Below are 27,232 nucleotides of genomic sequence, written 5' to 3'. Positions count from 1 at the left end.
ATTTATTTATTTATTTATTTGAATGGCAGAGAGAGAGAGAGAGAGAGAGAGAAAGAGAGAAAGAGAGAGAGAGAGAGATATCTGCCATCTGCTGGTTCACTCCCCAAATGCCCAAATGGCCTCAACAGCCAAGGTTGGGCCAGGCTGAAGCCAGGAACCAGGAGCTCCATGCAGGTCTCCTACATGGAAAGCAGGGGCTCAAGCACTTGGGCCATCTTCTGCTGCTTTCCCAGGTGCATTAGAGGGAGCTGGCTTGGAAGTGGAGCAGCTGAGCCTTGAACCTGTTCTTATATGGATGGGATGCTGGCATCACAGGAAGTGGTTTACTCTGTGGCATTACAACACAGGCCCTTAATTAATAGGTCTTACAGAGTCTAATGAACATAGTCAAAGATTTATAGATTTATTTTAAAAGGCATATTAAAAATTCATTTTTTACAAAAGATTTATTTATTTGAAAGGCAGAGCTACAGAGAGGCAGAGGTCAAGAGAGAGAAAGAGAGGTCTTCCATTTGCTGGTTCAATCCCTAAATGGCCACAATGGCTGGAGCTGGGCTGATATGAAGTCAGGATCCAGGAGCTTCCTCCAGGTCTCCTACGTGGGTGCAGGGGCCCAAGCACTTGGGCCACCTTCTACTGCTTTCCTAGGCCACAGCAGAGAGCTGGGTCAGAAGTGGAACAGCCGGAACTCGAGCAGGTGCCCATATAGGACACTGGCACTGCAGGCAGTGGCTTTACCCACTTCGCCACAGTACCGCACCCCCCCCCCGAAATTTTTCATTTTTATGTTTGCAGTGTGGTAAGACATTTGTTGGTGTGAGTTACTGTACAAACATAGATGTCAACTATGACACTGAGCACTTAATTCTTTAAAATTTAAAGGTAGACACACTTACTGTTGCTAATGCTATCTTGCTTCTTTCAGCATGGTGTTCACTTCCCTATTAGGTATTCCCTCCAACTTGCCATCAATACAGCCTGCAAACATCCATGTTTTCATTTAAATCAGGGGTAGTTTTGTGGAACCTTGTGATCTGTCCTTAGGAATAGATTGACATAAAATAGCAAATCAATGTTCTTTTGGTATAATTGTTCATCTGCATGTGAACGCACTTTAGAGGACCAGAGTCTATGCCACGTTGCCCTCTTAAAGAAAACACGATTATTTCATTTTGACATTGCTTTTAAAATGGCACATGATCACACTTATCATGGATGACTTAATGTAAAGTGAGTTTGTAACCTCTCTCTCATCTCTTGGAATCTTTTTGTTGCTGTTGTAACAACACATCCTCATACATATTTCCAAAATATATATATAAAAAGTAATCTGACTATTTGTTCAGTGAAATCTGTAGCTCGAGTCCAGTTAGAAACAACTGAAAAAGGCAGATTTTTCAGGGACAATGGCAACCGTTGAAATTATCTTAGAAGAAACAAAGATTAGTGTGATTCTTTTTCAACCACGTGACACACTCTACCTCGCATTTTGGGTGTCAGAGAATCAGTAGCACGTTAAAAATAACTGCAACAGGATAAAGGATGGGAGGAAAAAATAAACACTGTTAACAAAATAGTTTATTCAGGAAGGAAGTAAAATGAAACACACTGAGCCAGTCATGTGCAGAATAAATATAGAAAAGCGCATTTCCAGAGATACACTAGGAAAAACCCCAACCCAAATACACTGAAAGGAATCCAAGGATAGAAATAAAAAGCTAAGTAGGCCGAGACATTATCATTCAGAGGGAAGAGCCTTGCATGCAAAGATAAATGTTGAAAAGTAGAACTGAATACCAAGTGGAGGAGGAAACCACTCTGAAAAACACATGTGTAATATGGTAGTAGATCAGACCCTTAACATGCCAGAAGTGCTGGGGGAGGCACCATGTGTGTGATTTGGAAAATTCTTGTAGTATATGAGTTACCACTTCTTATTACAACTGACAGAAGTATACTATTTAAAAGCTTAATAAACAACTGTTAATTTAATTACATCTTGAATTTTGTTCTGCTTTTTTTGGGGGAAAAGGTACCGATATTCTTTACGGTACAGGTTAAAGAGGTTGTATAGTTATTTATGAAATGTTTCAAATAGGTTCAGCTTTCAAGCTCCTTTAGACCAGGATTGACAAATATTTTCTAAATAGGGCCAGATTATACAAATTTTAGGTTTGGTGGGCCATATGGTCTCTCTTGCAGCTATTCAGCTTCGTCATTTTCACATCACAGCAGTCATGGACAATATGTAAGTGAATGATTGTGGCTGGGCTGCAATAAACCTCATTTACAGAAACATATTGGAGGCAGCACTTGGTCTGTGGGCTGTAGTGCACCAGCCCCTGCACTTTACTTAGGTTGCTTCCAGATGGTAAAGTAATTGACACCTGCTTTTTATTCTGTTCATCTGAGATAAACAGATCGTACTATTGATCCTAACTTCATAAAGCCTTGTGTCTTCACCTTTACAAGATCTCCATCTATATGCAAGTAAATGATTACCTAGCACTTAGCAGCATACTTATAATTCCATAGCTTTATCCCAATGGAATTCCTATATCATAACCTGTCCAGCTATTTCGCGTAGAATTTGATACATACTAATAAGAAGCTCTTCCCCCTCTCCCTCTTAAATTTGCTTTAGATACACGTGTACTTCAAAAAGTTTATGAAAATAGAATTAAAAGACATTTGTGCACAAAATTTCTGGAATTTATGTAGAGATTTTTTAATAATATATTGGGGCTGGCACTGTAGCAGGTTAAGCTGCCACCTGCAGTGCTAGCAGACCATATGGGTGCCCGTTTGAGACCCAGCTGATCCACTTCCAGTCCTGCTCCCTGCTAATGCACTTGGGAAAGCAGTGGAGGATAGCCCAAGTGCTTGGGCCTCTGCACCTCCTGGCTCCAGGCTTCAGCTTGGCGCAGCCCTGGCCATTGCAGCCATTTGGGGAGTGAAGCAGTGTTGGAAGATCTTCCTCTCTCTGTCTCCTTCTCTCTCCGTAACTCTGCCTTTCCAATAAATAAATAAAATCTTTTATATATATATGTATTTTCCATGTACTTTTTGAAGACCTTTATATTAGTCTCTGCTATGGTTTGAATGTGTTTCCCAAAAGTTTGTATGCTGTCACCATAACTCTTTAAAGTGGAACTGAGACTTAATGGGAGGTGTTTGGGTCATGAGAGTAAAACTCTTATGAATGAATTAGTGCTGTGCTTGAGGAGTGTATGAGTTCTCATTCTTGTGGAACTGAATTGGTTAACAGGAGAGCAGCTTGTTATAAGAGCAAGTGATTTCTCCCTTCCATTCAGGCATGCGTCCAGTCCACTTAGTGCCCTGAGCTGACCCAGCTCGAGCCTCTCAGGGGATGTGGCTTTTAGATCTTGGACTTCCAAAGCAACCTCTTTTCTTTATAAATCACCCAGTCTCGGGGAACGGAGAGCAGCCCAAGATGGTGTCCTAAAAATTTCTTTAAATCCTTAAATAACAACATAATGTGTTCGCCATGGAAATACACTTAGAAACCTGGATGCCACTTTTTAATAATCAGAAAGGTGAACAAATTTGAGTGCTGAATAAGAAAAATGTCAAGTAATAAACATAGCAAAGGATCCTCATTTTCTTCTATTATGACCATTTTGATTAAATTTTACCAGGGCTCTTAAACTGTACTGATGTGGTAAGCTGCATTTTGGGTTTTAGGTTCTCAGATATGGCAGAGTGGGCTTCCTCTATTCAGGAATGCTTTGAGAAAGATAAGAGGGGCCAGCGTGGTGGCACTGCAGATTAAACCGCTGCATCCATGCCAGTCCTTGCTGCTCTATTTCCCATCCAGTTCCCTGCTATTGCACCTGGGAAAGTAGTAGAAGATGGCCAAAGTACTTGGGCCTCTGCCCCCCATGTGGGAAACCCTGATGGAGTTCCAGACTCCTGGGTTTGGCCTGGCCCAGCCCTGGCCCAGCCCTGGCCCTTGTGACCATTTGGGGAATGAACCAGCAGATGGAAGACTTCTAATTCTCTCAAATAAATAAAATATTTTTAAAAAGATAGATATGAAAGAAGGCCCAAATATACAACACAGTTAATAAAGGGGATACCTACTTATCTCATAAGAGCATTCTTGCTTTGCAAAATAATTCCCTGCAGGATTTCTGTAAGATACTGTTGTTTTCCTTTTTCTCAATGGCATCACACATTTGTTAATAGGCAGTTTCCTACTAAATGATGGAGAAGGAAGCATAAAGAACATTTGGCTAAACCACTAAAAAAGACTATGAATGAAGATCTACTCTACATGAAACATTAAAATAAATAATGCAATTCCAGTAAAAGGCAGCAACATTTCTTCCCAAATACAACTGTGGATGAAGAAAAACATCTTGGTATTTTCAGCTCTCTGCTTCCACTCTGATTTCATGGCTGCTTAGTTTATCAGTGCTCCTCTGACTGCTGGCTTTATGTGACAGTGAAATATTAAATACCTTATATGTTAGGACTAGTAGTAATCTACTATTCACAAGGACAGGAGTGTTCATTTTTAGACTGCAACATTATTTCTAAAAGATGGACAAGGGATAAATACAATTTGCTATTCAAGTTGTCAAGATCCTATATCCTATAATTTCCTTTGACCACGAGAATTCTGCATAGAGTTTTATATTTGAAAAGACTTTGAAAAATTCATGAGGCTGTTGTTACAGCAAAGAGGGTTAAGCCACTGACTGTAACACTGGCATCCCATATGGGTACCGGTTTGAGTTCTGGCTGCTCCACTTCCAGTCCAACCACCTGCTAATGCACCTGGGAAAGCAGCAGATGATGGCCCAAGTGCTTGGGCCCCATCACCCACGTGGGAGACTGGGATGAAACACCTGGCTATTAGCTTTGGCCTGTCCCAATCCTGGCTGCTGTGGCCATCTGGGGGACGAACCAGAGGATGGAAGGTCTCTCTCTAACTCTGCCTTTCAAATCAATCAATAAATCTTAAAAAAAAAAAAAAAAAGAAATTCATCATGAAGGATAATTTCACTTCATCTAAATTAAATTCTTTTCCACTTAAATATCTATATATTTATTTGGAAATCAGCATTAGTTTTGATTACCTGAAGGGGGCCGGCACTGTGGTACGGTGGGTTAACGCCCTGGCCTGAAGCGCCAGCATTCCATATAGGCACTGGTTCTAGTCCCGGCTGCTCCACTTCCCATCCAGCTCTCTGCTATGGCCTGGGAAAGCAGTAGAAGATGGCCCAAGACCTTGGGCCCCTGCACCCATGTGGGAGACCTGGAGGAAACTCCTGGCTCCTGGCTTCGGATCAGCGCAGTTGCAGCCAAATGGTAAGTGAACCATCGGATGGAAGACCTCTCTCTCTCTGCCTCTCCTCTCTGTGTAACTCTGACTTTCGAATAAATAAATAAATCTTTTAAAAAATATAGAAAGCCAAGTAACTTATTAATGGGAAAAGCGTTATTTCTTTTTTTTTTGACAGGCAGAGTGGACAGTGAGAGAGAAGAGAGACAGAGAGAAAGGTCTTCCTTTTGCTGTTGGTTCACTCTCCAATGGCCGCTGCGGCCAGCGCGTCGTGCTGATCCGAAGCCAGGAGCCAGGTGCTTATCCTGGTCTCCTATGGGGTGCAGGGCCCAAGCACTTGGGCCATCCTCCACGGCACTCTCGGGCCATAGCAGAGAGCTGGCCTGGAAGAGAGGCAACCAGGACAGAATCCGGCACCCCGACTGGGACTAGAACCTGGTGTGCTGGCGCCGCAGGATTAGCCTATTAGCCTATTGAGCCGCGGCGCCGGCTGGGAAAAGCGTTATTTCTATTATAGAAATATTTTCAACCATTTTATTGTACTCATCATTATTGGTGACCAGATGTCTATCTGTGATAAACCAATGAGTTTTGAAAAAATAATTTAAAATGATTTAAAGGGAAACGTAACTAAAATCCAAACATGTCCAATAGAAAAGAATGGGACAGGTGTGTGGTGCCATCTGAGATGCCCCATCTCTCATTGGAATGCCTGAATTTGAGTCTTGTTCCACTTTCCAGTTCATCTTCCTGCTAATGCACACCGCCAGGGACAGCAGGTGATGGCTCAAGTAGTTGGGTCCCTGGATTGAATTCCTGGCTTCTGTCTCCTGACTTCAGCCTGGCCCATTACCAACCATTGCTGGATTTTGGTTGTGAGCCACTGGATGGGTGATGTCTTTCTCTCTCTCTCTGCCTTTCAAATTAAAAAAACAACAACTAAATTTTAAATGTAAAGCTTGAATTTCATTTGTATTCTCATTTATGTAAATAGATGGAAAAAACATCTATAATATTTAAACAAAAATATCACATTCTCCCAAATAACTGGTTCCATTTTTTCTTCTAACTTATGATGACTGGACTTCTCTGAATACAGGGATTTGCAGGGCATCTTTGTTTCTTGGCATCTGCAACTTTGAAGTCATGTTGTTTCAGTAATGGGCTCCAGGAAAGAAGCAAAGGCAAAGGAAGTATGAATTAGCTATAAATGTGATGCCTTTTACAGTTGACAACATCTTTAAATCTAAAACATCATTGTGATTTTAGAAAGTACCAGGGGTAGCTGTTGTGGCAGTGGAGATTAGGTCCCCACCTGACATGCCTGCATCCCATATCAAGTCCTGTCTGCTCCGCTTATTTGTCTGTCTGTCTGTCTATCTATCTATCTATCTATCTATCTATCTATCTATCTATCGAAAGTCTGAGTTACAGAGAAAGAGAGAGAGAGGGAGACAGAGAAGAGGTCTTCATCTTCTGATTCACTCCCCAAGTGGCTACAATGGCCAGGGCTGAACTAGGCCAAAGCTAGGATCCAGGCGCTTCATCCAGGTCACTCATGTGGATAGCAGGGGCCCAAGCACTTGGGCCAGCTTCTGCTGCTTTTCCCGGGTCATTAGCAGGGACATGGATTGAAAGCGTAGCAGCTGGGACTTGAGTCAGCGCCCACATGGGATGCTGGCAGCCTAGGCAGCAGCTTTGACTGCTATGCCACAATGCCAGCTCCCCATCCACTCCCTTCTGATCCAGCTTCCTGCTACTGTGCCTGGGAAGACAGTGAAAGGTAGTCCAAGTACTTGCATCCCTGCCACCCAGGTGGGAGACCTGGTTGGAGTTCCTGGCTCCTGACTTCAGCCTGGCCCAGACTGGGCTCTTGTGGCCATTTTGAGAATGAACTAGCAGATGAAATCTCTCTCTTTCCCTTTCAAATAAAATTTTTTTTTAAAGTACCAGGTTTATATAAGACAAGATCCTAGATCTAATGTTCTGCTAAAACCACACAGGTAGCAAAGCTGGATAATATGAACTCCTTACACAGGGAGAAACCTTCAGCAAGTTGTGTTGACAGGGTAAGAATCCCAAGAGGAAGAGTTAGTACTCTTCTAGTAAATACAGGCTGCTCACCATCCCCTTCCACCTCCCTTGTCCATCTTGTATCTTATCTTCTTCCTTCTTGAAGAATTCTTCCTCTCAACGGCCAAACGTACTCGGGCTCCACCCTCCTGTAGTCTTGAAATCCAGTTTAACCTTTTATCTTTCTGTCTCTCATCCTTTCCTCTGAGGTAACCCTCATGAGTGCACAGTCTCTATTTCGCCTCTACTGCCCATCTTCTCAACTCGTAGCAGCTGTCGGTCATCCCCTAACCAGGGCAATTTTTCTGCAAATGCTAAATCTAGTGGACCCTCTCTGTTCTGTCTTCTGTTAGTGTAGCGGTGCGGGTGGCCTTTTTAGTTGAGTTTTCCACATTGCCAGACTTGAGTAGGTATTTGCATGTATAACTCTTTTAGTAGAATGTGTGTCCCAGGAAGGCTGAAATGATATTGAATCTGAAAACTTGAGATGGTCACAATGCCTGGTCTATGCAGGTTCTTAAAAAAGCTTTGTTAAATAGATTTTTTTTTCCTATTGGACTGCAATGACTTTTAGGAATGTGTGAGTAACAGAGCATTTATAGAGACTTGTATTATTATTGTTTTGTTGAAATGAATGTGGCCTGTCTTTCCACATGGTTTGGGTTTGAGGGATTCATTTCCTGTTTCTTTTAAATGGTTTCTTGCTCCAAAAGCGTTTTGCTCTGAACTCCCCCTCTTGGTGGAGGTCTGGCCTTCAGGGGCCTCCCAGTCAGGTCTGGCCATGATGCACTCCACTGCATTGTTTGCTTAGCTGCTTGGGTGGTTCCCTGTTTGGGGGAGAGGAAGCAGCTACATGAAAACCCTGGGGAATCCAAATGTGGCCTGCACATCCAGGCAACTGGGGCTGGCTCCAGGACAGCAATGGCCAGGGACTTCTGGAAGCACAGATGCTACACAGCTTTCCCAGGGAGCACTCGCATCAGATGTGTCCCTTCTGCTATCTAATTTTTTAATTATAATCAGGCAATAAGCATTTTCTGAAATTTTGCAGAATGAAAGGAAAAAAATCATTCCTGTTATCTCCTCACACTGACACTTTCAATGTAGTCTTTGACAGTCTTTTGTACACATTTTAAAAAAAATTTGGTCATCAGTGTAGTGTCTGCTTTCTTAAGTACCGGGTCATAAGCACTCTGCTACTATGTTGTCTTACAGTCACTGTTTATAGTCAGGCCACTTTTATACCATACATGTTCGAAATTGGAGAAATCTTGAGGTATGAGGGCTCCTTAAAAAGTTCATGCAAAATGCATACTATGAGAAATGTATGCAGAGACTTCAAAAAATTTTGCATTCAAACAAACCTATCCTTCAATTCCATTTTCCACTCTCTGTTTAAAGACCCAGCTCTGTCATCCTGAAAAAGCTTCTTCCAGAATTCGGTTCCATGGTGTCTGTGATGCATGCAAGGCAGGGAATTCCCAAGATGTCAGGTTACTGGGCTGTTTCTCCACAGCACCTTTTGCCCTTTTTTTTCCCCTCAATATTTATTTGAAAGAATTACACAGAGAGGAGAGGCAGAGAGAGAGAGAAAGAGAGAGAGGCCTTCCATCCGATGGCTCACTCCCTAATTGGCCACAACGGCTGGAGCTGTGCTGATCCGAGCTGTGCCAAGGTCTTACGCTGGGTCTCCGACACAGGTGCAGGGGCCCAAGGACGTGGGCCGTCTTCCACTGCTTTCCCAGGCCATAGCAGAGAGCTGGATCAGAGGTGGAGCAGCCGGGGCTCGAACTGGTGCCCATATGAGATGCCAGCGCTTCAGGCCAGGGCGTTAGCCTGCTGTGCCACAGTGCCAGCCCCCCTTTCTTTGTTCTTTTCTACAAGGAGAGCTGAAAGCTACCACATGGGTCAGATTGCTTTTCTAGAACAAAATAGAACAAAATTCACAGAAATTACAGAGCGATTCCAGCTTCAAGAGAAACTATAGATTCAGAGAGAGATTTTATGTACCAGGATATTTATTTTATTGCTTTAAAAATAGTGATATTAAGAAACTAATAGTGATCTAAAGTCCTAACCATGGGGGCATGGCCAAATCAGAACAGATCATTTGAAATGAAAGATAAGCAGAACTCCAGAACAGACAAGTAGATCAGCCTCTCTACGTGGGTCAGTCAATGAGCAAAGTATGTGTCAAATTAATTCCAGATGAGGTTTGAATTAGTCAGAAAACACCCAAACAAAGGCAAGTTCATTTGCAGTGACTTGGGAACGAGGAGAGGTTAAGCATCATTTCCATAAGACACAGCTGGGCAGATCTGATGTGGCAGCGAAGGAGAATGTCACCATGTTTCCTGTCACTACGGTAACTTTCCTAGAGATGTTTTGATTTCCAGGGTCAAAACTTGCCATTTGCTCTTATTTGCATATTTGCGACTTCCTCCCACTCTGAACTCCAGGTTGGGTATGCCAAAGGGAACACTTGCCTAAGTGTTTATTTTTGTTTTATCTTCCCGTGGGAAGGTGGCATTCCTAAGCGGCAGGAGGGGCAACAGCCGCCATTGTTGGATCTTCCCTGACTCCTCTGCTGACAGTGCCTTCTGCACTGAAGCTGCTCTAAGGCCTCCTGTGCTAACTATAAATTTGGAAGTCACACGAAAGGACTGGTTTTTGCTCTCCAGTGGAACAAGAACAGCAGTGTTTATTGAATGTGATGGTCCCCATTAATAATAGTTACCCTACATTTTCAGCCCTCCTTACCCCTCATTCTGCGGACAGGACAGGATTAAGTTTCCTGGCCCTGTAAGCTGGGGTACGAGATGGGAGGGAGATCAGTTCTGGCTGGTGAGCCACGAGGGAAGGTCATGTGTGTCACTTCCAGGCTGAGCATTTCACTAACAGTGTAATCACCCTCTGATGCTCTCTTGTGTTCCCTGCCATGACTATTGGCCGGGTTGGAGATGAAGTCTGCTCCACCAGTGAAGAGACACAAAGCACAGCTTCCAGCTAGCTCGGGACGGGCATATATAGTGAGTGAGTAACAAATCTTTGTTGTTATACGTAACATCTTGTTCTTAACTGTAGCATAACTAGTCTTTATGGATAGATACAAACGATTACTCAATAAATGCTCTATTGGCACAATTACATAGATAATCTCATTTAATCCTTATGAGAACCCAATGAAGTAGATACTGTAGGATTCCAACCTCCTTCCCAGAAAAGGATGTGATCTCTTTCCCACCCAAGATGAAAGTTATGGCCAACACCCCTACACCAAAGTCCGTCTTAGCAAGACAAAAAAAAAATAATAATAAACTTATTTGATCATAGTTTTATGTGATATGGGAGCCTATAGATCAAAGGCCCAAAGATACAGTGTGAACTATCCATTTTTATGCTTAGGTTCAAGGAAGCATATGAGGATTGATACAAGTGGTGACTAAATAAATACAGTATTGAATATTAATGTGGAAGGCCGCTGTTATGGCATAGCAGATGAAGCTGCTGCCTGTGATACCAGCATCCCATATGGGCACTGGTTCAAATCCTGGTTCTTTCACTTCTGATCCAGCTTCCTGCTAATGTGCCTGGGAAAGCAGCTTGGGCCCCTGCACCCATGTGGGAGATCTGGATGAAGCTCCTGGATCCTGGCTTTGGCCTGGCCCAGTCCCAGCTATTAGGGCCATCTGAGGAGTGAACCAGCAGGTGGAAGATCTGTCTCTCCCTCTCTATAACTCCTCTTTTCAAACAAATAAAATCTTAACAAAACAAAACAGCTCACATGGAAAATATCCTGTAAGCCTCCCAAGCAGTCAGCTAGGGAGATCCTTACATCATTTCCAGTTTATAGATGAGAAAACTGAGATTCCCAGGGCTTCCGTAAATTTCCCAAAGCCTCATATTTTGGAAATGGCAGATCTGAATTTGAGCCCAGGTTCTGACACTTGTTATTGACAGAGCATTGCTTACAAGGTCACATGGCAGGCAACTCAGAATAGGTGGCGACTATTAACTCACCATTCTGAAAGGCGGTTTCCGGGTGAAGTTGAAGTCCTCAGATGGCCCTCTCTCCCTCCAGTGGGATCGAATGAGGCAGATTCTCTCTCCTGTCTCCTGCAGCCTGCCAGGAAGCCAGTGGGGATGCTTTCAGTCACACAGAGACCTGTGTCCGGCCAGAGCCTCATGACTCCCAAGGTTGTCAGGCCGCTGGCCCAAAGCGAGCTCCTGTGTGTGTGTGCACTGAGTTCAGGAAAGCCTGGCGGGATAGACAACAGGTCGGCGAGTAAGACTGCGGCTTCCTAGCTACGTGATTTCACTGAAACTAGCCTCTCTCAGTCTAGGTTTCTTTTTTCGGTAACCCGGAGGTAGAGATGGTCTGTGCCTCCCAGGCTCTGATGAGCATGATGAGGTGAGGTGTGTGAAGTTCTTACACCAGAGCATAGCGAACACCGACTAGTTCCTTTGCCCCCTCAGAATTCACTGCCACAGAGTAACCCCGTCTATCCCCATTTTCATGAAGATTCTGAAAGTTCGTTCCTGTAAGAGGAAGGGAGTCCCCAATGGTGAGTCACCCGTTTTTATTTTGTTGTGCTTTTTTAACCACATCAAGCATGCGGTGCTGTACTTTGAGAGAGGTCAGCAACGTTCACCATGCAGGAAGGAAGAGAAACACAGGGGGCATTCTCTCCTCATTTCAGACTGCAGTCCAGCCCTCTCCCACCAGCTCCAGCAGGGCCCTTTCCGACCCAGAGGGAGAAAAAACAACAACAACAAAAAAAACCAGCCTGTGTCTTCTTAAGACTTTTCCTTGCAGGTTTGATTTGTGAAAAGTCACTTGCAAGGGTCTGTTGGAGGGCGCCGGCTTCATTTCCCCCTCTCGCAGATGGTATCTGCTTATCTGCAGATTGAACGGGATTAGGGAAAGTCTTCCGTTATCTGGTGTTCTTTCATGCTGCCATTCCCTGTTGAATCCACACGCTAGGAATGCAGGTCTGGAGCCCGTTGCTGTTTGGGACTGTGGTCTAGGAAGCACCCCCACCCCCGGCCGCCCCCTGCCTGGGAGTTGAGGCACGCCAAGCCTGCAGTCCTGTTTCCTGGGCTGTGGCGCCGTTCGCAGCGTTAACCTGTTGTTGGTTAACGACGCGAGGCCAGAAGAAAGGTGCTAAGATGTCGCCGACCCCGGGCTCACAAGTGCCGCGCTCTTCGCTTCTACCCGGGAGTGAGGCGGAGGTTAAAAAACTGGTCTTTGTGGAGAAGCCGCAGTTCCAAACGTTAACCCAGAGGAATGTTTAAGCTCTGAAAAAAAAAGTCACGGGGAAGCCTTGCAATTAGGCACTTAGTCTCCAGGAGAGCCCAAGGACTTCCAAGGGCCCGCCTTGAGGAGACACAGAAAGCAGGAAGTGACCCCTGGGTTGGGCTGCAGGCCCCCGCGGGAGGGCAGGGTCTCCTCACAGCTCGGGCCCCGCGGGCCGCCCCCACGCCCCACGCCGAGGGACGCCGAGAGCGCCGCCAACCGGGCCCCGTCTGCGCTCTCCGCGCGCCGCCAGTCAGTCAGCTGAGGAGAGCGCCGCTGAAAAGGCTCAGTGTCTGCCTGTCCCAGAAACGAAGGCGACTTCCAGCCCCATCCGCATTGTGGAGCCTGTTTGAAAAGGCGGCCCGGGTCGCCCCAGCCGGCTGAATCGCGGCCCTGTGCGCGCCGGGCTGAGCTGAGCCGGGCCAGGCCAGGCCGGGCCGGGCCGGGCCGGGCCGCGCGCCCGGGGCTGCAGGATGGCGTGCGGAGCCAGCCCATCTCCAGCCGCGGCCGGCCCTGAGGAAGCCGTCCCTGGGGGATGAATGGGGCTTTGTTTGCCGCCCGCCGCGGCTGCCCTGGGCAGGCCCGGCGCGCACAACAGAGGCAGTATGCGCGGGGCATGGAAATGAGCCTCCGGGCCTCCCGGGGGAGCCCCAGCCCCTTCCCCGCGCGGGGCCCAGGAATGCTGGCAAGCCGGAAAGGAACCCTCGCCGGGAACGCCGCTCTTGCGCCTCTGAAACCCCATTGAGAAGAGCCCTTTGATGCAATTAAAGCGCATTTCATGGCAGGCTTGGGAGGAGGGAAGGCCCGGCCAGCTTGCTTTTTCTTTTTCTCCCTCCCGCCCCCCTGACTCAGAGTGTGTTTGTGCACCTTTGTGGGGCGCGTTACTTAGAGACCGGGCACGAACTTGAGCTCCCTCTCTCGCAGACGTTCTGTAACGCCAGAAAAGCGAATCCATAAACAGATTGCTTTTCACCGTGGGTGGAACCCAAGCTGGACAGGAGCCAGGCTGACCTGCCGGCGGGAGCTCCTGCTTTGAAAGGCTGTTTGCTCGCCTTACACCCACCTGCCGTGCTGTAAAGGTTTAGGCCCGGACAAGAAGTTGCACTTGGAGGAGGAAGTTGTTTCTGAGGTTGCTGCCCAGCATTTTCCATCTTCTCAGAGGCAGGGTGAGCCGTGTCCTGGGCCCAGAGGTGATGTCACAGCCAGACCTGTAAAATGATGTAACCTGCAAATGCTCACTGCTTGGGATGCCACAGCTATTTTGAAGCTATCTTTATGCTTTGAGATGTCCATACTTCCTCCATGGAGACAGCTGTGTGACGCCTGGAAACCCACGTAGCCTCTCTGAGCTTAATGTTTTGCCATCTCTTAAGATGAATATCCCACTGCCAGAGAACCGGCCGCCCAGCTCTGGGTGTTTGTGGAATTCTTTCTTGAATTGGAGGTGGGCATTGTATAGGTGTGCCCAGGAGAAAGCTGTGTGGCACTGGAGCTCCAGCAGACTTCCATCTAAAAGGATCCCACTGAGTGCTCTGCTCTGCTGACCTGCCACTCATCGCTAGGGCTGATGTCTCGAATGGCATCCTTGTGCCTCCTTGAGAACAAGAGGCTGTTTTTTCATCCTGTATCCCCTGTGCCCTGAACAGTCCTTGACCATGGTAACTGCTCAACAAAGATGTTGAATACATGAACGAACACATCCAGAAACGTGAAGGATACTCAGCTGCTGGCTGCTTTCTTCCCGCCGTACATCTAGAGAGGAAGTAGCAGGAGCAAGGCAGGTCCTGGGGATCCACAGGTAGGCAGGGCGGAAAGGGTGGGAAAACATTCCTGCAGGCACAGACAGGCTGCCAGTGTTTCCTGCAATGACCCCAAGGGGTGTGGAGCACTCAGGTGGAGGAGCAGTTCTCTCCGATTGAGTGGATGGTGCTCAGTGACCCACGTGAGCCGAGGCCATCTTTCTGCAGACATCCCCAGAAAAACAGGACAAGGAAATACGTCTCCGTGCTCTGGTGATTTTGGGCCTGGTTTAGATTTGTCTTGTTATTCTCTGAGCCTTAGAATATGTGTGTATTTTTTCCATTCAAACAAACCCAATATGCCCCTAGATCTCAATTGGAAGCTCATAGATAGGAGAGGGCATCCAAGATCAAATCTACCTCTAGGTATCTACAGGAAATACCATGAAGTGATGTTGAGGTGAGCAGATGGCATGCCCTTTCCCCTCCTCCTTTCTTACACACACACACACACACACACACCACGCAGTGAATGATACAGGGTCTGGCTTAAAGATGGGATCCCAGTGCTTCCTTCTTTGTATCAGGGTGCAGTTGGCCAAACACATAGTTCCTACAACTGGTTGTTTACCATGTTTGGCTGTCATTCTGGTCACCATTTTGTCTTACTGTGGACATAATCCTTGAGAGTTGTGACTTTTTCAGACTGCTTGATGCCTGCCTGTTTAATCAGGTAGACGTAACCCACAATATAATTCTCTACAGAAGGTGACTCTGGAGAGCATAAAGATCATACAACAGTAACAGAAGTGCCCCTCACTTTTCAGAGTTTGTGTGTTTTCTCCAGTCGTTGGGCACTTCTGTCTCCTTCTGATTTACGCTATTTTTTTTACAATACAGCTTTATCTTTGTTTCAGCTTGGCCATTAGATGGCCTTGGCTTGGGTCAGTCCACTGGACTCTAGCAAATCATGGATGAGCCAGGAGGGATTGGTGAAGCAGGAGTAGAAGGTTCTTGTTTAGTTAGATTGGTAAGTCAAAAATCCCAGGTGAACAATCATGTATTATAATTTTAGATTTGCTTTTTAAAGAACTAATATCCATTTGTCTGGAAACCCTCATGACTTGGTAGCTCCTTTAATCTTAAAATCTGGAATTCTGCCTGCAGGGAGTTGTTGGTGAGAGTAGAGTTTGCAGAGACAGATAGCTGAAGAGAGGAAAATAGAGATTATAATTCTCAACTGAAGATTAGGAAATTACCCTGAGAAGTAAAGTGGCTTATCTGTGGTCAGGAACTGTAGCAACAGAATTGGATTTCTGTTCTTTTGATTCAAGATCGCCCTGGAGACCTCTGGCGTTTCCAGGCCGGGGAAGCCTGCAGTTGAGAGAGTGATCAGAATCTAGATCCCCGGGGGAATGGGAAAGCTGCTTCATCCGATTTGATAAGATCAGAAGAGCACCAGCACATGCCGCTTATCCATGTTGGGAAGGCATACATTCTTAGCTCAACTTCCCTTTTTTCCTGCCTGTTGTTTGTCCAGCAGCCGGAAAAATGAAGAGAAGACCTCTCCTTTATTTACCAGATGACCCATGGCCTTCTTAGTCAGGGTTCTCTGGAAGTTAGGGTGGAGACTTTTATTTGTCCTGTGTTTTGGGCAATAAAAGGGGAGGGGCTGTGTCATTCAGCCAGTCTTTGGCTCCTAAAAAAACCAAAAGGCAGTGCTATTTACTCAGTCTTTGGGCTACTAAGTGCTGGGGTGGCCTGTGTTGACTTAAATGAGCTCTTGCCTTTGGGTGGGGCTCTGCGGAGCTGTAGTCATGTGAGGTTGCCAGGGCAACTTCGCGTCTTTGGAGCTGGAATGCTTCAAGAAGTACAAAGAGGGGACTGGAAGAGCACATTGCAACTTACAGTCACGTGTCCAATAACATGTCATCTTTCTGTAATGGAGTTTTTGTTTTTATTTTAGTTCGCGGGACTGAAAGATCAGAAGCAGGAAATTAGCTGGAGAGGATGAAGAAAAAGGAAAATTAGGGAGGGGGGCACTATTTCTGTTCCTTATGTGGGCAACGGTTAGACAAGGAGAACATCTGGTCCTGGAGTGGGCCTCTGCAGCCCTGCTTTTAATTACCCCGTCATTTGGGCTCAGGCTAAATTAGTGACTGTGGGAGCAGCTCAGATCTCCACACTGACAGGCCTGGAGAACTCAACTTAGCCTGCCACATAGTCAGAGGGGAAATACGGAGCTTCCGGTTTCATATTTAAACCAGGGATTGACTCATAATTGTAGCTGTCAGGAGGGTGATGGAGACATTATGTAACCTGGTTCTTATGGCGATGTGTGTTTAAGGTTTCTGCTCTGTAAATTCCAGAGGAAATTTTGTGCCTGTTGAGGGAGAGTGCGCTGGCTGCTCTGCGGTGTGCGCCACTGGGTAATGGCAGTGCTATTAAAGGTTCCCAAGTCTGCCCGAGTCCAAACATGAATGAGTTTCCCCGTGAAAGGCCCTCCTGTTTTTCCAGACTTTTCAATGTGGATGAGGTTAGGCAAACTCTGGTGAGTGGTGAAGAGGCAGTACGCGGACCCAATAGGGGAATTTAACAAGAGTAAGCCACTCAAGCCCATGGCTCTCCCTCCCTCCCCTGCCCCGCCCAGGACCACATCGTTCCTCCCATCATGCCCAGCCTCTGAGATTCTGGAAATGCACATGTGTGACTTCTGGAAACAAAGCGCTGGGGCTGTGTGGCTCGTTTGCTCCATTTTTCTTCTGCTTGTAGCTTGTCGTTCAGAGGCTCCAGGGCCTCTGTGGACAGGTATGGCTTTGCTGGGCAGCCAGGTAAAGCTTGACAAACACCCAGAGTTTGCTGCCACCAAAAAAAAAAAAAAAAAAAAAAAAAAAAAGAGTCAGATGTAGCTGTTTAATTTTAACCTTAAAAGAATGTGCTTTCCACAGTTTTTTTGTCTTCAAATTGTATGATACCATTTATAGAAGGGGCCAGCGCTGTGGCGCAGCGGGTTAATGCCCTGGCATCCCATATGGGTGCCGGTTCTAGTTCCGGATGCTCCTCTTCTGATCCAGCTCTCTGCTGTGGCCTGGAAGAGCAGAAGATGGCCCAAGTCCTTGGGCCCCTGCACCCACGTGGGAGACCTGGAAGAAGCTCCTAGCTCCTGGCTTCAGATTGGCGCAGTTCTGGCCATTGCGGCCAATTGGGGAGTGAACCATCGGATGGAAGACCTCTCTCTCTCTGCCTCTCCTCTCTGTGTAACTCTGACTTTAACTAAAATCTTTTAAAAAAATATCCAGATCAATGTAAAGAGACAGAAACAAAGATTAGTGATTGCCTGCATCTGGTGTACGTGTGTTAGGGAAGGGCCTCAGGAGAAGAAGGCAAGAGGAGTGACTGCTTAAAAGGTTGGGGACTCGAAATGTTTTACAAGTAGGTCGAAGTAGAGGTTGTATACCATTGGGTGGTTCATGTTAGAATGGTTAAGTTTGTGTTCTGTGGACTTCATCTCAAAAGACAAAGAAAGGTTCACCATTGTGCGACCTCCCTGGGCTAGTTGCATTGCGCAGCCCAGGCCTCAGCCTGTGCTCCTGGGAGCAAAGACTGCAGCGGGAGAGGCTCTGGCATGTCCTGGTTCACTGAGGACATGAACCCATTTCCTTTTTGCCTTTCAGGGCTTTTGAACTCTGCCCCCAGCTTACCCATGCCTAACACCAGCAATGGGAATGAGTGGGATGGGGCGAATCCGGGATTTGGACACTGACCCTGTCAGGGTGTGTCCCTCCCTCTGCTGCTTGCAGTAGACTCCTAGTGACGTGCCCTTGGTAAACTCCAAGCTCTTAGGATGACCAACAAAACTTGCCTGGCTGGGTCCTTCAAGACACTCGCAGCCTCCCTGTGGCATCTCCCAGCGGCAGCACCCACCACCCCCCAGGCTGCATACTCAGTGGTCCCCAGGATTGCTCATCTCTCCAACCCTCTTCTCTGCAAACCCCCATCTGAACTAGAAGGCAGTTTAAGGCAGGCCTCCCCTGACTGGGAGAGCATGCTGTAAGGTGCATATAGTCTGTGGGTGTGCACACGTGCACAAATACCATGATCTTCCCAGTGCCTTGGGTGTCTGAAGGTTTAGGTCTGGTTTCCTGCCACTGTGTGCAGTCTGCCCCAGCTCCCAGTTCATCCTCTTTATCACTGTGTGTCCTAGACCTTTAACATTCCTTGTCTCTCAAAGGGAGGGCAAGACCTGCGTCTTGGTGACTCCAGCCTCTGCAGAGCCCTGAGCACCCAGAAGGCTCTCAGTAGCTATTCTAGAGAATCAAAGGGGAGCCACGAATAAGGGTCCAGCTCCACCAGGCACTCCTGTGGGATGTTGAGTATTTGGACCTTTTTGAGCCTCCACTGGTACATGGGATCATGACCCCATGTTGAGCATGATCCCCAGGGCTGTGGGGAGCACACTTAGGCAACTGCGTGGCTCAAGTCAAGCAGTGTTGCCTCCTTTCAAACTACAGCCAAGACCTTGGACATGTGGGGAGGAGGAAGAACTCAACTGTATTTCTAGAGGGAGTCTGTGTCTTGATTTTGGTACTCAAGTAGGGGGATAAGGATTTGTTGACAGAATAGTGCTCATATTGGAAACATAGTAGTAAAGATGAGATAGAATTTTAAAAGGTGAATGGGGGTTGGTTGGTTTGTTGATGAGAGTAAATGAAGAGGCCTGGAGCCCTGTGACATTCCCTGATGGCCGAATGGCTGGCCCAGGGTTTTTACCTCTATTTCTACATCTTTTCTCTCTCTTGGTCAGTCTCTGGGCCACCAGTACTTGGGGCTCTATTTCTGACTTCTCATAGAAGACAATGGCAGTTAACATAGTAGTTTTAGTCAAAATTAATAATAAAATGTGTGAAAATAGGGGATTCAAAAAGTACTAGATATCACCATGTTATCATAACCCTGTTGTCTGTATTATTCATTGGAGATGAGTGGTCTCTATTATAATCTCTATTATTATAGAAAAATAAACAATCAGGGCAATTGGATGTTTACCCTTTGGCTTTGGAACATGGTTCTGGGAGTGTGTGCTGTTCCCTTGGGCAGAAGATGAAAGGATCAGTGCTTACTTATCTTGCCATTTCTCAGAAATTTTTATGTAAGTCTTCCTTGAAAAGGAATGGCTTCTCTTACTGCAGTGAGCTACCTTTGCTTTTAAGATTTGGTTATCCACCTCCAAATATTTGAACAGATAGTCTTTAAAAATTTTTTTATTTACTTTAAAGGCAGAGTTTCAGAGAGAGAGTGAGTGAGGTCTTCCATCTGTTGGTTTACTACTTGGATGGCCACAATGGCTGGGGCTGGGCCAAGCTGAAGTCAGGAGCCAGGAGCTTCTTTCAGATCTCCCACATGGGTGCAGGGGCCCAAGCACTGTTCTTTCAGGTGCATTAGCAGAGAGCTGGATCAGAAGTGGAGCAGTTGTGACTTGAACTGGTGCCCATATGGGATGCTAGTGTTGCAGGTGGTGGCTTAACATGCTATGCCACAGTGCCAGTCCAGAGAAAGTTTTTTTTTTTTTTTTTTTTTTTAGAGATTTATTTACTTGAGATGCATAGTTACAGGCATGGAGAGGGACAGAGAGAGTCATCCGCTGGTTCACTCCCCAAATGGCTGCAATGGCTGGAGCTGGGCTGGTCTGAAGCCAGGAGACAGGAGCCTCTTCTGAGTCTCCCACGAAAGAAGAGAAGAAGGTGGCATTTTGGCCACCTTCTGCTGCTTTCCCAGACCATCAACAGGGAGCTGGATAAGAGGTGGAGCAGCTGGGACTCCAATCGGTGCCCGTATGGGATGCTGGTGCCACAGCTGGATGCTTAACCTTCTATGACACAGTGCTGAGTTATTTTTTTAAAGGCTTATTTATTTGAAAGGTGGAGTCACACACACACAGGGAAAGAGAGAGACAGAGAGAAACAGGGAGAGACAGAGAGAGAGAGGAAGATATCTTCTATCTTGGTGGTTCACTCCTCAGAGGAGTGCAATAGCTGGGACTGGGTCCAGCTGAATCCAGGAGCCAGGAACTCCACCCAGGTCTCTCACGTGGGTGACAGGGACCCAAGTACTGGAGCCGTCATCTGCTTCCCAGGCACACTAGCAGAGAGCTGAATCAGAAGTGAGATAATCAGGACTAGAACCAAGAAAGTTATTTTAATAAAAATAATATAGTCAGTATTATTCTGTGAGTATACTCAAACATAGAAACATATATTTAAAGAGACAATTAAAATTTTTCCCTATTCTTTCATGGTCTCAGGCTGTGATATCTTTTTAAGAAACAGTACCAGTAGCTTGGCTTCTTGTCTTCCATGAGACTGGAGTTTTATATGAACATTATGCAGCCTCTGCAGCTTGGGGTATTATCCTATGACTGATGGATGATGCAGGGATGGATAGGTTCATGAGCTGTCTAGTCTGAGTTTATTCATTTTCCTAGTCATTGAAATGAAAAGACTTGATGTGACCCCTGTTGAGATACTTCCAGAAGCAGCCATCCTTATAATGGATTTTCTATGTCAGAAAATTAGGTACTGATTTGCCTGTTTTTATTTTCCCTGTACTACAACTTACAGATGAATTAGGGATTCCTCTTCAAATCAAGGGCCATCAGCTTATAGAAAACAATAATTGAAGACAACACAGCAGTATTATCCCAGGAGCTGGAGGAAATGGAGCTGAGCATTAGATCTGGTCATCAAGAGGACATTTCCCTTGTTTCTGACTTCTCCATCCATTTCCAGGCTTTTGTCACTGGGAAGGAGAGACTAGGCAGAAGGAATAATCACTAGAGTATTCAGTAAATCATTTTTTTAAACAATGCATTTTTTTTTAAAGATTTTCATTTATTTATTTGAGAGGTAGAGTTTCAGACAGTGAAAGGGAGACAGAGAAAGGTCTATCCTTTTGTTGGTTCACTCCCCAAACAGCTGCACTGATCCAAAGCCAGGAGCCAGGTGTTCCTTCCCTGTCTCCCATGTGAGTGCAGGGGCACAAGCACTTGGGCCATCTTCTACTGCTTTCCCAGGCCATAGCAGAGAGCTGGATTGGAAGAGAGGCAGCCAGGACTAGAACCGGCACCCATATGGGATGCTGGCGTTGCAGGCAGAGGATTAACCTACTGTGCTACGGTGCTGGCCCCAATAACCTTTGATTAATGATTAGTAAGTCTTTGTTTATATCATGATAATTAGGATTGAAATAGTTAAATGTAAATTCATTGAGATTCATAAACTGTAGTTAAGTCAGTGGTCCCAAATTACCCTAAAACTCTTTGAGCTCTTCAGTTGTCAATATGTGAATTTTAAATTCCTTATCAAGACTTTTAAGATCCACCACAATCTGGCTCCAACTTATTCTAACTATATTTCTCACTTCCTCGCCTCACATGGTCTGTGCTCTAGTCACTTTAAATGGCTGCATGTTTTCATGTCTTTTTTCTTTAGATACCATCTCCAAGTTCCAGTTCACAAAGGCTTTCTTTATTATCCTGCACCAGAAGTGACTCTCAAAGAACTTGATCCAGAATTTGTCTCCTGGCACTTTATTTACGCTCATGTTTCACTCATTACATCCCGTGACTTCCTTAAGGCCAGGATATGTGCTTGCTTCATGTTGTCTAGTGCTTGATTCGGAGTGTCTAGCTCTCGGCTTGCCTGTGATAGAAATTCCACAGATGTATTCAAGATAGCTGAAGTGCAGATAAGATAAGAGACCTACAGTGTGGTTTTTTTTTTTTTTTTGGCAAAATGAAGATGAGATCCTGACTTCTTTTGAGGAGAACACCATTGTTTTCCCTAAAATAGGTTGACTCAGTGCTTACTTCCCCATCTCAGAACCCAGACAGGCTCGAAAGCATGGCAGCCAGCCCTGTCAGGTAATGGGGAATTGTCTTGCTTCTTACTATTGTTTCCCCTAGGGATAAGGGTAAAGATGAATGGAGTAAATTCATATCCTAGGCAGAATTTCGACCGTATCTCTGTGTTGTTCATGATATTCTATCATCTTTCTTTTTCTTTCTGGCTGATTTGTCACCAGTGGCCAGCTGCCTTGATCTCAATGGGTGAACTAGTTCATTTTCTGTTACTTTAATGGGACAGCTGAGGCTGAGTAACTTCTAAAGAAAAGAGGTATATTTAGCTCACCGTTCTGGAGGTTCAGGGGCATGGCACTGGCTCTGGTAGGCTCTGGGGATGCCCTCATGGTAGACAGCCTCACGAGGTCAGCAGTTTGCATGAGAGGGATGGATCACATGGTGAGACAGGAAGCCAAAGAGCAAGATGACTGGGGACTCCATGGGGTCTTAGGAGAACTACCTCAATCCTTTCTGAGGACAACATCCCCAATAACCTGATGATATTCTATCAGGCTCTACTTCTGAAGTCCCTCAACATCACCCTACTGAGAACCAAGTTCCCATGCAGAGCAACAGCATCAAACCACCAAATCATAGCAATGGGCCTTGAAATGCTGGGCTAAACCAGGAGACTTGAGTTCCAATGTTTGCTTTGCCAGTTTTTGTGTGGCTTTAGGAAAGTTTAAGCAAGAATTTCCTTATTTATAAAATGCAGATTGTAAATGTCCTTACCTTTAACAAAATTTTGTTCTGAGGAGCCAGAAGAAAAGTTTATGGGAAGCAATTCTGAAAACTGAAATGTATTATACATTTGTAAGGGGTTGTTACCATATAATAATACTAGAGGCTTCCTTTTTGATTACCTATTAAATCCTATTTGATTGCTGACGTCATAAATAAGAGTGCCAATTGTTGAATCAACAACGGGAGTCACTGGATAAATGCTCCCCAGGTAGAATCTCTGTCCTTAACGTGTTTTACTATGAAACTTAAAGACAACACTACTAGTTGAACAATACCCTATACCTTGAGCGGTTGTGTGAGTGCAGCCTGTTGAAATCCTTGCTTAGTATATACTAAGTTGATCTTCTGTATATGAAGGTAATTGAAAATGAAACTCGATGAAGGGCAGGATGGGAGAGGGAGAGGGAGAGGGGAGGGCCACGGGAGGGAGGGAGGTTGTGGTGGGGAAAGCCACAACAATACAAAAGTTGCACTTTGTAAATTCACATTTATTAAATTAAAAATAAATCCTATTTGAACTGTTATTAATATGTTTAATTAGGCAAAGTGCAGACATTGGGAATTTTGGCTTTGCTATTTACTATTTACTAGCTCTGATTCCAGGAAAGTTGCCTACCCTTGCCCAAACCTCAGTTTTTTGAGGGGATGACATGTCTAGTTCAGATGATAGTTAGAATTATTAATGTGGTAGCTTTATAGTATGTCAACTTGGCTAGCTTGAACTATGTTTCCTAGAAATCTCTTCCCTGAATGTATCTGATTGGATGGGCCACAAGAGACATGCTTGTAGTAGATCTGGAGGTTAAAAGCAAAGCAATGGCTATTTTGTGTTTTACACTTGGAAAGTCAGGGCAGGTGCCCTTGTAGCTCACACCAACACACACTGATGCTATCTGTTGACTCCTGCCATCAGCATAAGGCAGAAGTTTGGCCTTCCTGGGCTCCTCCTTTAATTTCTGACTCTAGAACCACATAAATATTTAGTTCTGTGACAAAGAGCCCTGGCTTCTTCAGACAGGATGCCCACATCATTGAGGTTGGAGGCAGTTATAATTGATATGGGTGGCATAGCACTCCTTGTGAGTTCCAACTTGTACTTGCTTATTTCTGTTGTATCGTCTCTTCCTGACTATCTGTGCCATAGACTAAAAGCGCCAGAAGCAAACACAGAGCCAATAGCCTAGGATAAGTGTTGTGATAGAGTGGATTAAACCACAGCAAGGGATGCCCACAACCCATATCAGGACACCTGGGATTGAGTCCTGCCTCCCCTTCCTATTCAGCTTCCTGCAAATGGCCCTGGGAGGGCAGCAGGTGCTGGCTCAAGTATGTATGTATTTGCCACCCACATAGGAGACCCTGGTAGAGTTCCTGGCTCCTGGCATTGGAGAGAGAATTTTCCATCTGCTGGTTCACTCCACAAATGTCTGCATAAGCCAGAGCTGGGCCAGGCAGAAGCCAGCAACTTGGGACACAATCCAGAATTTAACCCATCATCTGCCACCTCCAAGGGTGTACAGTGGCAGGAACTGGAATTGGAAGCAGTCCAGGGCTCAAACGCAGGCACTATGATACGGGATACAGACACCCTAAGCAGTTTCTTAACCACTGTGCCAAATGCCTACTTGTTAGTCCTCAACAATGTTGAAATCAAATAGTAGAAATTGTACAGAACAAAGGGAATACAAAACATAGTATTTACTGAGTTCTTCTATATCAGGTAGTATTTTAGCATGCTATGTGTTCAGTTTTGTTTTTGCATTGACTTTTCCCACCTTTACAAGGTAAGTATAATTATTCCCATTTCACAGAAGAAGAAATGAAGGCAGAATACTTGAGCTCTACTTGAGTAGAGCTATGAATTGGAACAAGGTAGTTTCAATCTAGAGCTCAGGGTACCATCTGAGAAGATGAAAGTATTTTTGTTTTCTTGTGTAGTCAGTCCCTGAACACTACTTCCTGAGAACTTACCTTGCTAACCTTATAGTTCAACCCATCCTAATATTTTATATTATTCACCCTATTTTAATTTTTTTTCCTATGGACCTCATACTATCTAACATGTTCTAGGCTTACTTATTTACCTGTTTTATTTTTCTGTTCCACCACTGGGGTGTAAACTCAGTGACAGCAAGAACACTTTGTCTGTTTTGTCCACTATTGCAACCCAGGGTTTATAAGTATACTTTGGACATAGTAGAAACTCAGTACGTAGCTACTGAATGAATGAATGAATTAATGAATGGGACTGTTTATACAGACAACAGGGTCTTCTAGTTGGGTCCTGGAGATGATTCAGGACCAAACCCCTTTGGACAGGGTATGAGAAAAGCTCTAATTCATCCTGGGAGGACATCACCTCTTGCCTGCCTCTCCTTCTCTGCCTCTCTTCTTCATGGGTCAACTGCCTTTCCTATGAGCTGGTTGTCCAGTATTCAAGGTTACTTTTCGATCAGCCAATTCACTTTTGCCATTTATAATGTGGAGTTAATTGTACTTCTAGGGGCCAGTGCTGTGGCTCAGTAGGTTAATCCTCTGCCTGCGGTGCCAGCATCCCATATGGGCGCTGGTTCTAGTCCTGGCTGCTCCTCTTCCAGTCCAGCTCTCTGCTGTGGCCTGGGAAAGCAGTAGAAGATGGCCCAAGTCCTCGGGCCCCTGCACCCATGTGGGAGACCTGGAAGAAGCTCCTGGCTTCGGATTGGCACAGTTCTGGCCATTGTGGCCATTTGGGGAGTGAACCAATGGAAGGAAGACCTTTCTGTCTCTCCTTCTCACCATCTTTAAATCTACCTCTCAAATAAATAAAATCTTTAAAAAAAATTGTACTTCTAACAGTGTCAGCAGGATTTGGAAGCGATCAGTAAGGTTACAGAAAAAAACTGAAGTGTTAAGGTGTAGGAAGACTCTGGCTTACCTGAAAATTCAAATAAATTACTTAAATCAGCCATTCACTTCTCCATAACCTGAGGCATTCTCTTCAAGGAAATAACTCGTGAACATTTGCAGAACTGATGACTTTTGTAGCTTGTGCTACTTTGATCACTTAAAATACATATTTTTAAACAGTTGTTAGAAATTACCCAACATGTAAATGTAGAATTTTAATGAGGAAGTTACTTTTTAGTTGAATTTTCTATTTGAGTAAAATGTATTAAAATTGTCTCTTGAATTTACTAAAAAGATAATGGTCATTCACTAATTCAACAGATACTGCCAAACACCTACAAGGGTTGTGCCAGACACCATCAGTGTTAGAGAGATGCTTGGGAGTCGTCTTCTTATATTGGTTTGATAAGGCTGCCTTGACAAAATGCCGCAGGATGGGTGGTTCAAGCCTCAGAAACATCTCCCAATTTGGGAGGCGAGGGGTGTGAGATCAAGCCGTTGTCCCATTGGTTTCTTTTCAGGCTTCTCACTTGTGCTTGCAGATGGTCACCTGCTCTTTGCATCGTAACCTTGTCTTCCCTCTGTGTCTGTCTGCATCCAAATTTCCTCTTCTTATAAGGACATCAGTCCTAATGGATTGTAGTCCACCTAATGGCCTCATTTTTAACTTAATTACTGCTTTAAAGACCCTATCTCCCAAAGACTGTCAGACTCAGACACTCGGGAGTTAGGGCTCCAACAGGTGGTCTTTTCTAGGGACACGATTCAGCCCTTAGCATGAATTCTAACATATTATATCTCCTTGTGTTAACAAAACGCCTGTTCCACACATCTGTTACACGCACATCGCTGTTTTCTTTCTTGATGGGTATTGTAACTAGTTAGAAAAATCTAGTTTGACAATTTTATCAAAGGTCAGAGGTGGGTCCAAGCGTTGCTGAGAACTAAATGGACATGGGAATTGTTTCCGAAGATTCAACCGTTTTGGGAAATGGGTATCAGAAAGCTGAACGTTACTTGAAAGGACTAGTAAAGTGATTGGATCAGGCTGAATTTCAGACAGAAATATAATTTTCCTTTGCTGCACCAATGTCCAGAAACTTGGAAAATATAGATGCTGTGTGGGTTAAATTCCATCACCATCATCATTATCCCCATCATGTTTACTATGCTAAACTGGGTGTTTCACCATCCCATGCTCTTCTTGTTCTGTCTTCTTCTGAATTCTATCTTCTTCTGAACAAGTTTGAAATCCTCATGGGTGAGGAGTATGGCTAGCACTGTTG

The sequence above is a fragment of the Lepus europaeus genome, chromosome 11, assembly GCF_033115175.1.
Source record: "Lepus europaeus isolate LE1 chromosome 11, mLepTim1.pri, whole genome shotgun sequence".
In the NCBI taxonomy this organism is placed as follows: domain Eukaryota; kingdom Metazoa; phylum Chordata; class Mammalia; order Lagomorpha; family Leporidae; genus Lepus; species Lepus europaeus.
This window is presented reverse-complemented; position numbering follows the sequence as displayed.